Here is a 15,588-nt window from a genome sequence, read left to right on the forward strand (position 1 = left end):
AGCCCAGAGCTGACCCCCCAGAATCCAGATGCCAGCCCAGGTCTGTTCTACCCTGGCTCAAGGTGCTGCTGTCCTGGCCACATATGTAGATGCTGAGCCTGGGAGCAGTTGACTCCAGCTCAGAGGTCTGGAATGTATTGAGTTGCATTAACTGAACGTGTAGATGCACCCAATATTTCATAACTGGAAAGGTAGGATGCAGTCAAAATATGGTATAGAAAAGCCTGTCAGATCTAGGGAAAGATAAGATTCATTCACCCTTATAGTAAGTTCTATTTGTACCATAATTATTTCTAACATAGTTCAATAATGCAGTCTCCAATGTTACTATGATGCATACTATATGCTCTAATATTTTCATATATTAAGGTGCTTACCCAAGAGTTGTATGTTTTCATTTCCAATCATCAAGCCTGAATTTTTAAGAATGAGCATTAAACATATTAATATATGAACAAAAGGGGACAGATCAAAATGAAAGGCAAAACTCCAGATAGCTGTGGCTTGTAATCTTACTCCATAGCTAAATGATACTAGTAGAAGACACAATTTACAGCTTCACAATCAAGGAGCCTTGGGGATAGGAAACAGATTCATGCTGAGTACAACTCCAGCTGCCAGAAGTTTCAGTCATGACAGCATTGATTCCCCCAAGTGTGCAATGAGTCATTCCTCTGAGGGCTGTATTTAATTTCTGATGAGCGGTTATTTTTGTTGGGCTTTACCTACACATTATGCCTAAACAAGTACTCTGGTAACTATTGGGTAAGCATACTCAGATTTCTTCTGGGTAATGCTGCCCTTGGATCTTCAGTTCACTGCAAACTAGAGGTGTGGAGGGGACACAGATCCTATCAAATATTACTTATCTAATAAAATAATCCAGTGAAGGCTGGGCAAACCCCAGACTGGAGGTCTTTCTCTTCTCTCCTCCCATCCTTCAGACAGCATTGTAGCTGGGAGCGGGGGACAGGGCTAGGGCAGAGAGGGTGCAGGCATGCAGCCTCTACCCCCTGGATTGACTCCAAAATGGAGCTCAATCTCTAGCCCCCCTGCTGTCCCCTAAACAGCGAACATCTGTTGGGTTGGAGGGGGGGGGATGGAAGGGTCACTAACTCATGGTGCTTTCTGTGAAGCACCATGAGTTACAGTGGAGAGCTGCATGTCTGTCAGTGCCCTTTGAGTTAGAAGCAAGTACAGTATGAGCTCAGTGCCTGATAGAGTCTCCCTCAGTAGGGGGAAAGTCTCATTTTTTTCATCTCTTAACTACTTTGATGGAAGGTTTAAGGCATGAACATGAAATTGCAAATTAATTGCAAATCTCCTTCTATAATCAATAGAAGAAGAACTTACTCTAGAAGGCAGGCAGACATATCACAAGGAGTCTGTGCTTGCCCATCGATGCTTTAAAACCACTGTAACTCCTGATATATGTGTGTGTATGTATGAAAGAAGAACTGATCCCTGAATATCAAAACAGTAATGTATAAATTAACTGAATGTGCCATACTCTATATACTCTATTCAATATTTACATTAGTCTTACGCATTAATGAAGATAAAGTTATGATGATAATATAAGCCCTCTCCTAAATAGTCTTAAATAGTCTTATGCAACATCTGAGGCAAAGAATGAATACTCAAGACCTTGCTTAAATATATATAGGAAGAAAAGGCTTTAGGAAATACTGAAGAAAATTCCTGTTCTGATATTGGACTGTTTTGTTTTGTTTTGTTTTGTTTTGTTTTGTTTTGTTTTGTGGGGGGGAGTTGTTATTCATTAACAGTTCAGGGAAAAAAGTCCACTAAAACTGATATAGTAGCCAGCACAATTATCAACACAGGAGTGACAAAATTCAGGCATGACCCTTATGCATTCTTCACTTTTTAAATAGGGTAACTAAGAACAAGCAGTGGAATCACTTTTTTTTCAAAGTGCTTGCTTGGTAAAGTCCTACTTTTTAGAAAGTTATGGTGTTTCTAGTGGGGCTGAATTCAGTATTTTAGTGACAGCACATTTAGTGCTGGCGCATTTAGTGACAGAGAAATGCAGTCAAGCAACAGTGAATTTGTATTTTTAAGAGTTTTAGTTTTTTTAAAGATCCTATGAGACTTTCATTGTCAGTGCTGTTGGAGACAAAAGCGGCAAGGAACATGGTTCAGCACCCTGTGGTGACGCATTAACCTGCTCAACTAGTCCTTGGTTGTACCTTTTATGTTTTACTAATGGGGACATTCAAATGCAAAGCACTTGAAGAGCACAAAACACAACAAAAATGAATGGGCATAATGGCCAATTTTTACAATTCTCTGAAAAGTTTTAGAAATGTAACTTTCATTTCACAGTCACTCATGGGGAAAGATGATGAAACAGAAACACACTATATTAACAGCCATCACTCAACTACAAGACAGATTCCCAATGAGCTTTCTACATTAAAGACACCGCTGGGTACTCTTGTGGAAATTTTATTTTTACTGTAACTGCCTGAAAACTAAAGGCAATAATAATATAAATGCTAATTGAATTCAATTACAGAACTCAAATGAAAAAGCCAGCATTTTTTATTGTGTTGCAAGTTGTGACACAAATATCTGAAAATGTAAATTTAGCAGCATGCACAGAGTTAGATACAACAAAAATGGAAATGAGCCAAAAGAATCCAAATAAACCATGTCCAAAAGGAAAGTACTTTGTATTTTTTAACAGCTTATTCATGTGCAGTCAGTCTTTCAGGAGAAGAATTGCTTTCAGGTCATATTATCAGATATATTCCCTGGGAGAATTTTCATTTTAATGCACAAATGGTGGCTTTGTAAAATTATAATTCCAAATATTCACTAAAGAGACAAAGATCAAGGTTGTGTGTCCCACCCCTCTGCTCCAGACTTAAAGCACAGAGTCTGTCTGTTTTACATACACCAAGTAGCATCTGCAATGGCAAGCTGTCATACAGAACTGTCAGGCCGCCAACAGAATTACTTGCAGAACACTCATCTGGAGGAGAATCTAAAGGAAAATATGAAATGTTATTAAACAACAAAAAAATGTATTCCTTACCCCCACATCTTGTGCCACTCCAGTTACAGAAGACAGTTCAGCATAAAAAAAAATCTAATATCATGCAGGCCAAATGAATGTATATTTTCACTTTGTGCTGTTTTTTCCTGGTAGCTCCTATCCATGTGGCAAGTGTTACAGGAACAAAGCCACGGATTTCTACAGCATTTAGCAGTGGAGCCAAGTCAAAACTTTGCAGCTCCCATCATCAACTTCCATCATCTGCAACCCTTCAAGGAAATAGCTGACTTGAAAACAAATCAACAGAGGTTCAAGAAGACTGTATTTCAATTAATTTCAGAAGAGGGGATTTTTTTTTAATAGCTTAGACCAGAAGGCACTGAATCCATTATATTTCTAGTCTGAGGTTACCAAAGGCTTAAAGGAAAACTAAATGCAGTTCCTATAAAGATTTGAAATGTTATCTTCTGTGAGGAGCTCTTCATGCAGGTCTGTGCACTAAGTAACTGCTGGCAGGAGAAATGGCAGGGGGAAAAAAGGTGTCCTAGCCAAAGTAATTTATGATGGAGGGGGGGGGGTGCATGTGATACACTATAAAAAATCATTTTGAGGGGCAATATTTAAAGAGGCATGAAAAATGAGCCACTGGAGAATAAAGATTAGAATTAAATCACCAACTCAGGATTTATTTGTGCAGGACACACATCACATGCATCAGAAATGCAAATGATTCTGCTTTAATTAGGAACTAAAATTAGGCACTTAAGACCAGCAAATCAGTTTTTTCCAGATACATTTTGGTGCAATTGATCAAGTGCTGTAAGCATTCTACTTTAATGTCCAAAAAAGATTGGGAGGCAGAATGCAAAATAAAAGGCCAACTGTATTGCTCATTACCTTGATGGAGAATTTACAGCTTTAGTAATAGCATTTTACTACTGTGTAAAAATGTTATTATCCACAGAATTTGTCACAGTGGGAAACCCTTTTAAGTGATTCTTGTTTTTTGATTATAGGGTTGTGCATAAACTTTACTATCAAGCACCTATCTGCCTTTTTTATGCAAAAGCAAGTGACAATACAGGCAAGTCTAAACCCTATTAGGACTCTAGTTACTTGGGCTTGAAACAATACGGTTTGAAGATTAGCAAAATGCAGTTTTTCATTAAATACTTCTCTAATCCATACTGTGCCATTGGTCTTTTAAAGTAGGCATTTTGCCATTGAATAACTAATTCCAACAGGGAATTCAGCTTCAACACTCATTATATGCGCCAAATAATTAACCATTATGCCAGTATAATAATAACATATTATAGGTAAGTGTGGGTCGCATTCTCCTTGCAGCCTTACTGATATAAATCAGAATCAATGGAGAAGTCAGTGAAATGAGAGTGATATACGACCAATTACTTCATTTAAAACAACAGCTAGGCCTGAACAAAAACTCAGAATATGGTCAGGGAAGTTTAATGTTTATGTGAATCTTGTTGATAATCTCCTTTTTCTTAAATGGAGAAAATCCAAGTCTGTTTTAGGCCCATTGCTACTGAAATATAATGGTATACATGCTAGATCATTTTTTCTAAATAGCTATCACAGCAAGAGATGCTCCCTGCTTGATAGAGCTAAAACACATTGGCGGGTCCATTTGAGAAATGCAACTGATGCCCATATGTGTCTTTTCCGTGGAGAAATAGAGGGCTTTCAATTTTTCAAAATGACAGTATGCACTTTAAATTGTAAGCAGAGAGAAGCATTTACTACAACTGAGATGTTTTTCTTTTTGCTTATTAGGCTGGGGGGTTGGGGTTTTTCTTTTTTTTGTTGCCTTCATTTAGTAATGAAATCTTTAAACTGTTTTATTTTTTTAAATGTAAGCCCACTAAAGTTAGTCAAAAATGAATACGACTTTGGGTTTGATCATAAAAGAATGAATCCTGCCAAAAAGAGACATGAATCCAAGAAGGAACTTGAGATATGCATTCACTTACATCTTCAAAATGAGTAAGTAACCTTCTTATTTGTTGTCACAAGCATACGATGTTAAATATTGCACAAATTAACTATAAAATAACAGTGAAATATCTATAATGCCATCATACCCTGTCTAAATGTACCTAGGAACTTCCAGCCTGACAGTGATTTCCTTTAGCTATGCAATATCAATAACTGTAGGCTTTATTTATAGCTCTGCAGAAAAATGCATTGCCCTGAGCTTGCAACTGCTGTTGGAACAGGCACTGGAAAAACGTAGACACTCCCAGCAAGAATCTATGAACACTCACAAAATGATTTAGAGAGACTGCCTGCCAAGGATATAATACTTACTTGGGCCCCAATCATGCAACCATAAGCAGTAACAGAAGCTGCATAGTAGCAAGGAGTCTCATTGCAGTTTACAAGATTGTATGAGGAAAGGGTGCATGCTACTCTAGCTATTTACAAAACTAGGGCCTTACCCAGTAGAAGATTTGTCAAATTACTTGGTTTAGCACATGATGGCTGGAATTCTGGCCCCATTAAAATCAATAATTGTAATCTATCCCTTTGTGTTTTTGTGTGTGCAAATGTTGACATGATGATCTAATCCATTTTATTTGAAAATAACATATAAATGGAAAGAATGAACCTTCTTTTCATCTTGGCCTGTTGTCCAAGTCTGATTGTTCTTTGGCATGCACTTGTACTGTGAGAAATACAGTGAGAACAGCTGCTGCATGTGATATTTCAAAATGATAGCCATCTAATAGGAAATGCAGAGAAAATGGAGTGCAATGAGAAAATAAGAAAGGGACAAAAGGACAGAAAATGCAAGAGTAATAGTAAAGGGATAGATGTGTAGAAAAGAAACACAAAAGGAAAAAGGACAGTGTGCAAGTCATGAGGACAGAAGAAAAAATCATGAAAGCACATTCAAAATTTCACACCCCCACACACACTGGCTTGTGTATTGTAGGGTTACCATATATCCAGGTTTTTCCGGTCGTGTCCTTTTTTTTGGTCCTCTGTCCCAGTGGGTTTTTGAAATGCAAGCAAATGTCTGAGGTTTCGCTCTTCCTCTGCTTTTTCCCAGTACTTCCATCTTGCCCAAGCAAGGAGCTGTTGGGGCTGGGGACAGCAGGGGAAGGTGATTGGAGGCTGGAACATCAAGTGCTCAGCACATGGGCCCTGGCAGCTGCAGGCAGGGAAGAGAGAAAGAGAGAGAGAGAGTGCATGTGTGTATGCATGGACAGAGGGGTTGGGGATGGGCTGGGGGCTAAGGTTTGGCTGTGAGGGGAACCAGCAGGGCTAGGTAGGGGAAGGGACTGTGGGTCAAGAGTTAGGGGTATCATCAGGGATGGGGGCGGAGCTGTGGGTTAGGAGTGAGGGGCACCAGCATGGTCTGTGGGGGTTGGGTACGAGTGGGTCAGAAGTAAAGGGCAGCAGTAGGGCTGGGGGGCGGGGACAGCATGTAGCTTGGGAGTAAAGGGTAGGGACAGGACATTGGCATATCAGTGGCCCCCACACAAACATATACCCCTTCTCCCTGACCTCTTCCTCTTCTCCCCTCCCACAGGTATCCTCTTTTTTGAAACTGGAAATATGGTAACCCAACAGTGTGTGTGTTTTATACGGGCAAGATGGCCCATTTCTTCTGGCCCTGTGCTCAGCATGTGGAAATCTGGGGCCTGTATCTGTGAAAAATATGTAAAACCCTCTGGTCTCATTGGCCGGAAGAAGCAGAAGATCCTTTAGGCAGATAAGTAAGAGAGAGGATGGACTGCGGCACTCCCTAATTGGACAAGACTTGGGTGGTGTCACACCAGGATATAAGAATGACTCAACTAAGTTTTCTAGCTTTTTCTCCTGGGGCTGCCAAGAGCTGCACAGCTGAGCTGGGAGCCAGAATACCTGCTCCCTATGGGGGGTGGGGGGAGTCCTCCCTCATACTTCTCTGCAGAGGCAAGCAAAAGCTATGGGATGTGAAAGCCTCAGGTACAGGGAGAGAAAGTCTGTCTTGGAGTCTGAGACTCCTATTTTCTCCTTCTTTCCCCTTTTATCTTAAGTGGGTTAATGCCACAGAGGTATTAATCCCTGAAGCAAACTGCCCAGGAATGGGTCCTGGCAGTGACTGGCCCCTGTGTTCGGGAATTGTAGTGTCTCAGCACAGTGGTATAGCTGAGACTGGATGTCCAGGTTGCAGCCACAGGCCTGGGTCCTTTTTTCTGTTTCACAGCTATTGTGTTTTGGCGTGGCTGAACCTCAGCCATATGTTTGACTGGCAGATTGGGGCCAGGGTTAGGGTTAGGCATGGCAGGAGCAACACGTAGGGGGTGCACGTAGGTTCACGTGCACCCCCTGAGCGTGGCGGTGCACCCTCTGCAAAAAGGTCCTGCTTGCCACCCAGCTGCCAACACCGCCGGCAGTGTCTGTGGGTGGTCCACAATCGCTGCTGGCCACCACCGATGCTGTGGGTGGTGCCTACGGGTCGCATTTGCCACCCCACTTCTGACAGTGCTAGTGGCGTCTGTGGGAGCTCCCAACTTACCACCACCACGCTCCCACCACCAGCACAGCCATGCCTGTCCCAACCACTGGGGGCATGTGCCATTCATGTGGCATGGTTTGAGCCAGGGTGAGCCCTGGCACTATTTGTTTTTGATCCAGGCCTCAGTGCAGCATAGGCCTGGCCAGCTTTTTGAGGCTCAGTTCCCCCAGTGAGATATGCCTGGGCCTCTTTTTTCCCTTTTGTAGTTTATGTCCCAGCCAAGTGATGTGGTTAGGTGCTAGTTGTAGTTCAGGCCCAAGCCAAGATAGGCGTGACCTTTCCTCTGAGCTCTTTTGCAGCTTCCTGCCCAGCAGAGCTCGGATTGGGACTAGGAATTTTGGGGTGCAGTGTACTGACAAAAACTGCAGTTAAGCCTTCAAAGCCACCATGAGGAAGTGGAGGTTAACTCCACTTCTTTAGAAGCAATGGAGCCCCTTTCAGTGCAGGAGGACCCACGCTCTCAATCAGCTCCCTGCAGCTCAGAGAAACCAAGGAAAAGAACAGGTCTCTCCAGTGTGGGCCCCCCTCTCCAGCCCATTATTGAAGGGCAGGTATAGGGGTGAAGGCCCCCAGAACTACCTGTTGGGGAACCCCAAGTCCCAGATGGCCTAGCTATGGTTGAAGCCTCCCCCAAGATGGTACTACCTATAGACTTTGCTCTGTAGTTAGTAGTAAATTGTATTTGGGTTTTTCCCAGTTTTCTGTAATAAATTTGGTTTTTGTATTTACACTTCTTGCAAGGAGGGGATTTTTGTTCATGTGGGACATCCTAGTAATTCATTTAGTATTTCCAAGGTGGCTTGGGTGGAGGCTTGAGCCAAGGTAAAATATATTTAGTACCCCAAAATTGATCCCAGGCCTTGTTGCTGCCAACCAGTGCCTAGCAGAAGGGTTACAAAAATTAGGGGGGAAATTTTTCAATATATTATTCATTTTAATTTAAGTCAGGGGAAAGTGTTAGTATCCAATGGCAAATGAATCAGATCTAACACTTTTTCTTGCAACTCATAATTGATTTTTCCAAAAAATGATGAAGGAAGGAAAAGAGCAGGTCCCATATTTAGGGATTTTAAATACTCATCACTTTTAATAAGAGAAACAATACTTCTACAGTGACTCTTTACTCAGTCATCCCCTCAGCCAGAAAAAAAAATCTTAGCATGGATAGATCAGGAACATTCATTACCTGCATATACACTGAAGCAAATGTCACCATCATTTCTTTTCAGTAGTTCCTGAATTTCTCCACACAGGACATCCAGGTTCCATTTTCAACACCTCCTTTCTCCCTTATCAGCTCCCAGGGTATTTATCAAAATCTTGCTGGATAAGTCAGCTGAGAGTAACCATATTATATTATACCTGTACTCACATTTAGAAATTTACTTTTCACGGCAGAGGCAATCTCTAATTAAGCATGTCATGGCTTACAGAACATATCTGGACTTTACTAAACTAAGTGTATTTTGTCTTTCCAATGGTCAGTAGGGCTATGTATACATGATTTCTAGAGTAAGCCAGAGACCACTGCCTGAGTAACTCAGAGTAATTCTCAGCAAGTGGCTAGCTCTCAGGGCTGCTCTGAGCCACTCAAGCCTACTCTTAAAATGGATACACTGCTTAATTTATAGGCTTGTAAGCTCAGCCATATACAAGGCAGATAGGACTTTTTTCTTAGCTTATTCTGGAGGCCATATAGATATAATCTAGATTGGGGCAGCCAATCTGCAGCATAGATGCCTACAAGTGGCATGTGGCAGATTGGGAAGGGGACAAACAGCACACTGGTAGATAAGGCAGGGATCAGAAAGCAGAGCAGCAGCTTGATAAGGGAGCAGGGAGCAAGAAGCTAAGCAGCATATCAGATAAGGGAAAGGGATCAGAGTGGTACCTGGGGAAGGTGCAGGCCTAAATTGTGGCATGCCTACCAGTGAGTCAAAAGAGAAGCAGGGGATAAATGCAAAATGTTCCAAAGCTGTTCTCAATCATATCAGGGGCTTGGCAGGCCCCTGAATGACCTCAGAATATGAAGATGGTTTAAAGCTGTGTTTTCCCTTCCTGCTCCCAATTCTTCATCTAAATATAAGAATGGTCTGACTGATCAGGGTTTCATATTCCTCTACTAGACCACATTCCTCAGACTAGATGTATTGAGACTTATCTTCCACTCATCCCAAGATACACATATCAGGAGTATTCTCCTATTCTAGCAAGGAAACACTGTGCTCTCCTGTTGTTTCAGTGGGACCATTTTCTACCTGATGAACATAGCTTTTCATTTTCTCATTGGATAGCCTTAGCACAGGCTGAGGAATATATTGTGTTAGGACCTAGCTGGCTAAGAGGGCAGGTGCCTATTGGGATTCAGTTCCTCAGAGGGCAGGCTCTATCTGAATCAGTGCATCTAATTGATGGAGAGAAGTACTGATTCAACAGGGAAGAATCTTTCACTGCTCACCTTGGCCATATCCACACATTGTGTGGACCTTTGGTTCCCCAGAGATAACTAGCGGTGGTGCACCTTGCACCACTGCTGCTTATCCCTGGGGAATGCCCGTACCACGAGCTCTCCAGCATGCATCAAGTTACCCCAGGAATGGTAGGCAAGGCTGAGGCCAGCACTGGGCTGGCCTCAGCAGCCTTACCTGGGATCCTAGGGGCCTCCTAGGGCTGCAGCAGTGGCAATTCTGCCACACGGAGATTGGTGGGCAGCCATTGTAAAGCTGCTGCCATCCACACTCCTGTTTTGAGCAGCGCATGCTGCCCCTATGTGCACTGTTCCAGGTTTTTTGCTGCAGGTTTTTTTTACACCTGGATCGTGGCCAAGGTGAGCAGTGCAAGATTCTTCCCTGCTGAGTTAGTACTTCTCTCCATCAATTAGCTATCCAGGAGTCAACCCTTCCTCCCTTCCCCCATGTTTTCCCTTGCACTGCGTAGAACAATTGAATGTGTGGTAAGGGGTGACACAGATGTGTCCGTGGCACAACATACTGCACGGCCACACTCATCTGAACACAACCAAAAGCCTAATGTCCAAAATCCTTATGTCCAAAAGCCTAGCTGTTAAAAGCACTTGCCTAGTGAAAGATCTGGATTCTAGGCCATCCTCAGCCTTAGGCTTCAACCTACATCTCTGGTTTCCTTGGAGGATACCTTAACTATCAGGTGATGGCCTAAGTAGAGCTAAGAGTATTCTCTATTTCTCCAGTAGAAGCCAAGAATGAAAGACCCGTGGGTCCAGGAAACAAGCAACAGAGCCTAAATCTGGGCTCCACTGAGGTGGTCACTGCTCTAAGAGTGAAGGACCTCTGAATTCTGGCCCCCATTCATAATATATCAACAGCAAAGGGAATTCAGGGCAGTTCAAAAAGTGGATTTAGCATCAGACAGCCATTCTTTATCTTTTCTTCTACATAAGGATTTGAGGATTTATGTAGGTTTTGTGTTTTCCCCAGACATAATAGGATTACAACAGACCGTAGGGGAAGGTATGTGCTCAGGTGGCTGTTCTAGATCACTTCTGAGCCTGCACAGTAGATGATGTGTCTTATCACAGTAGATAAGATCATATAGGGATCTTATGCTAGATATTCTTCTCATTGAACAACCTTTCCAAAAATATGAAATGAGATGAGATTGCACCTATGTGATGTTTATGGGTATTGTCATATCACAAATTATGATTCTGGTGTAAATGTGTATCTGATACTGATTTAGAACAGTGGTTTTCAAACTTGTGCAGGAGTACCCCCAAGGATATATGGCAGTTTGCCAAGGGATATGTGCCTAAATTATAACAATGGAAGACCTAGAATCTATAATATAGTAGTTTCACTTGCCTTTTTCATGGGTGCATCTGGTCAGAAACCAATATACTCACAGATAAGCTACACTTAGTGGTAGCCAATTTAGTTTGGAAGGATGAAGTTAGAAGGCATATAGTTCCACAGAATAAGGCAGGGTGTTAACACTGCCAACAATTAGTGTCTGTCACAGAGCACTTAGGTACTCTGTGCCTGAGAGCAGAAACAGCTCGGCAGAGACCCCTAGTGGCGGGAAGGGGGAGGCTCAGCTGCCAGTCACCAGGACTGTGCAGGTGCTGGTTGCTAGGGCAGCCAGTGAAACCTAGTGACAGGAAGGGGCAGGACTTAGTCCTTCTTAAGCCCAGGCAGGAGGCCAGGAGGGCAGTTACCCTCCGGCACCCGAGGGAGGAGGAACTTGGCTAGTGCAGATGAAGGGGAGAGCTCTGACGGTGGGAACATCCCCTGGTTGCTGCTGGGGTTGGGGCGCTCTCTCTCTGGTACGGATTGAATCTTGTTTGACAGGACGGTCTAGCTTTTATGTTGTAGCCCAGGGGCTTTGTGTTCTTGTGTTTCTTGTTTTGACCGAAGGACCAGGTGAGACTATTAGGGGTTGGAGGAGGCCTCACAGGGACCTCACAGTAGCATGGAGGGGGTCCTGGTGCCAAAGAGGGTGCAGCATTTTTGGGGTACATTGGCCCCAGCCCAGAGTGAAGGGGGCAGCGAGGAGCCCTGGAGCAGGCAGTGAGGGACAAGCCAGAGAGCGCTGGTAGGGGCGCAGGTTGTGCAACAAGCTAGAGGGCGCCAATGAGGGCACAGGCTGCGGGACAAGCCAGAGAGCGTCCGCGTGGCGCGGAGAGTAGAAAGGACCTGAACAACATCAGGTACATCTGCGAGGCTTGGGCTGTGGTGTAAGGGGAGGAAAGGAGCCTCAGATAGTGCCCCAGGCACCGAGACAGAAAATGGGCAGACTCCTGCTCGATTAATATCTTCCAATCAAGCAAATAACAACAAGGCGTGGCAGGCGAGAAGGCGGGCGGTTGGCTCTTAATCAGTGTTGCGGGGTCACTAGTAGACGGACCCGAGGAGCCACAACTGTCACAGTGTCTTATTATGAGTTGACCAATCTAAATCTGGTGATAAAGCTTCTGATTGGTCAACATGTGGTAAGTAATGGTATTGCTACATATTGGAATCATTGTTGACACTCTTCCTAAACAATGAACATACAGGGACGTGCTTGAGTTCTGAGCAGTAATATTTTTTAGGCAAAGGAGTACAAGGCCAAAAAAGTTTGAAAACCACGGCTTTAGGGCACAATATGTCCAACCTGTGTACATGTGCACAAGGAGAAAAAAAAAGGCAAATTTAGCTGTAGGGTGCGTTCAGATGAGTGTCAATGTTTGATTCCCTGGGGACAAGTAGTGTTGGAGCACCTTGCACTGCTGCTACTTGTCCCTGGGAACACCCGTAGCACACGTGCTTTGGCACACAGCAAGTTACCCCAGGTTGGGTAAGGGAGGCTGGGGCCAGCACTGGGTTGGATCCAGAAGACTTACCTGTAATCCTGGGGGCCTCCTGGGGCTGCAGCAGCAGCAATTCTGCCATGCACAGCATGGCCAGCATCCAGGGCATGCCAAGGATTTCATCATTTGTATCTATTTCTAGTAAAAGGACAATACAACTCTACATCATAAGGTACAATCAGGCTGTTTGCCCTCCCTGTGATTGCATGATGTAGTCAGCCTCCTTTATACACATGTTCTATATATTTTTTAAAATTTATTGTGTGTCCTATCTTTGCTTAGAGAGAATAAGAGGGAGCAGGAACAAATGACAAAAACAAAAAACAGGGATAGCAAAGATTCTCAAGTATAGCCATATGTGCTGAAGCAGCAGAGTATCAATCCACAGCCTCTAGTCAAAGTCTGAGGTCAAAAACTGCTCACCATACCATTATTCTCTCTGGTTTATCAGAGCCCAAGTATGATGACTTTTGTGGTCTGCAACAAGTCCTATCTGTTTTTCTCAGCTTTTCTAGAAAAAGGGACAAATCACTGAATGATGTCCAAGGGGGTGATTGGGAAGGATGTGCTAGGAAATGTTATTAAAAGTAGGGCTGACAAGGAAAATTAACCTTTTTTCTGTAATTTCAAAAAACAGTGGAGCCACTCTCATAAATGTAGAATGTTTAAATGGCAGAAGAATGTCCATTTTTAGTTGTGAAAGGTATGGATCTTTATGGGTGAACTAATTAAGAATGCCTTCTATTCAAAAGCTTGTCTAACTATCCGAAGCATGTAGTTAGTCTTATAAAAGATTCCTGGACCATCTCAGCTACAATACCACTCTGACACTTGTAAAATGTGGAAGGTATCAAAATGCACCATTTATAGTTAAGTTACTGATTTGCACTTCTAAAATCTGTTTGCACAGAAGCTAGAAGGTTGCATGAACACTTTGGGAATATAAAGAAAAGAATTACCACAAATAACTTATCTAGTCATTTGCATATAACATGTTCTGAGTTAAATATTGATTCTTTCCAACCAGGTAAAAACTTGGCATGAAAAGATCTCAGGACTGTCTTTTAGTATTTGCTATGAATATGCTTAGACTATTAAACTACTCTGAGGGCTCTTAAAAACAGTAGTTTATGAGTTTGGGGGTTTTTTTTCAATCAACTCCTCTCCTAAAATTAAAAAATAAATTAACTGAAGAGCAGTTTGCAGGCCTTTGCAGCATTCACAAATGAGGCACAGCCTCTGAGAAGTGCTTAAAGCACCCTCATAGGAAGTGCCCAGTACACTGCAAGATTCTTTTCTTTGTCCACGAACTGACTGATTTACAAATAAAAATAGACTACTGAATTGGCCACACTACTGCAATTTTGAAAGCAGCTTTTAAAATATACTTGTCAAATCAAGTTCAAAATGAAAAATACAGAGCTTTTAACCTTCTCTCTGAACTGTCCCCGATGCATCATTTCCTGATCGCTGTAAACAACCTCACCATCCCACCCATCCCCAAAGCCCTAAGTCTGGATGACATCTTACTGTTAGTATGCTCTCTAAGACCTCACATCAAAACTGTGCCTAAGTACTGCATATTTTCTTTATAAGAGGAAAGCCTTCTCTGCTTATGTCTGCCTAGAGTCTTTAAGGTGCATCCTTTTCTATCTATCCATGGAACTAAGATTCTTGTTTAGGCATTTGTCATCTCATATTTTGCAACATCCTTTATTCATCTTTGTCAACAATTCTTTGTCAACTATCTTTTATTCATCTTTGTCAACTATTCTTTTCCCAGTAATATCTATTCAGAAGATTGCTAGCATCTTGTTTGATTGTGTCACTCTATCCCTTTGGTTTTGGTACTCCACTCTTTCCTCTGAATTCTCCCCATTCTTTACATCAAATATATTTGTTTTTACTTTCAAGGTCCTTCATAACGTGTCTCTCTGGATTGGTTCTTCATCCCAATCACCCATAAATGATAGATTCCATTTGCCATTTGGCATTTGCTAGATTTTTAAACTCATTAATGCTTTCTATGATTCTGTAAAAATATTCCGTTGATATCCAAATCTCTTCTTAAAACTTTATTTTGCTAGTCTATCTACTGAATGCTGGACTGGAATCCTAGGTTTAGATTAGAATGCTAAAAGTTGTTAGTAGGAACAGCCCCCCACAAACAATTCATAGAAATGAAGGAACGTTAACCTGGAAATCTCTTATTCAAATGCAAGCACCCTTGGATAATGAGTTGGATTCCAAAACAAAAAGATTATTCTTCCAGGTATACTGGTTGCCAAGCAATGGATTATCTGACAAAGGACCTGAAATGTTTTTCGATGATCACCTGATAAAGAATGCTTCAACTTTTTAACAGGAAGTCTCTCTCATTGGCCTTCCTGAGACAGGGAGGAGGCCAGAACCAGCAGAAAGAGCACTACAAAACCCAATGTGAGCAAAAGCACCTGCCTAATCCTGGGTAAGCTCAAGGACCTGTTGTCCCTGGGGTTTTCCGTCCCTCAGGAGAGGGTAATCATTGGGATAGAGTTTGGCGCAGAGCTGATGGGGCAGAGGGCATGGGAAAAGATGGAAGTCAAGACCAGAAAGAGAGTGGGGATATGGCAATCATGCTGCGTATCAATGGGGGCAGGAGGGGTCCATGGTATTGATGAAGGCAGTGCTCCTGCCAGTGTTGCTACATACCACTCTAGTCTCCCCCCC

Source organism: Gavialis gangeticus, unplaced genomic scaffold (assembly GCF_001723915.1).
Source record: "Gavialis gangeticus isolate Ggan-Ray unplaced genomic scaffold, GavGan_comp1, whole genome shotgun sequence".
NCBI classification, from domain to species: domain Eukaryota; kingdom Metazoa; phylum Chordata; order Crocodylia; family Gavialidae; genus Gavialis; species Gavialis gangeticus.